The following is a 402-nucleotide window of genomic DNA, read 5'->3' on the forward strand; positions in this document are numbered from 1 at the left end:
CAGAGGCTTATTGCTGAGACTAAATGGTTTTACAGTTTTTGATTCCACAAAAATCTGTAAACTATAATTGTCTTGATAAAAAAGGTAATAATATAAGTACAAAGGGAAGAAATTTTGTATACAAGTTTTTTGTAGATTTTTAAAAGATTGCATAAATGCTTTATGAATTTCTCCTTTTAATACTTGAAGGTAGTAGAATTAATTAGTGAAAATATTGCCATTTAGAAGTGTTTCCTTAACGTACTTTGGAAATAAATAGTTTTTAATTAGCCCAAAAGAATTTTGGGTATTAGCTGTGTTTTTTTTCTTTCACGCCTAAATGAAATGACATCAAAATAAACTTTTTGCTATTGTTATTACATTTCTATGAATATGATACTTATACAAAGTCTTCCAACATTG

Source organism: Sylvia atricapilla, chromosome 3 (assembly GCF_009819655.1).
Source record: "Sylvia atricapilla isolate bSylAtr1 chromosome 3, bSylAtr1.pri, whole genome shotgun sequence".
NCBI lineage: Eukaryota > Metazoa > Chordata > Aves > Passeriformes > Sylviidae > Sylvia > Sylvia atricapilla.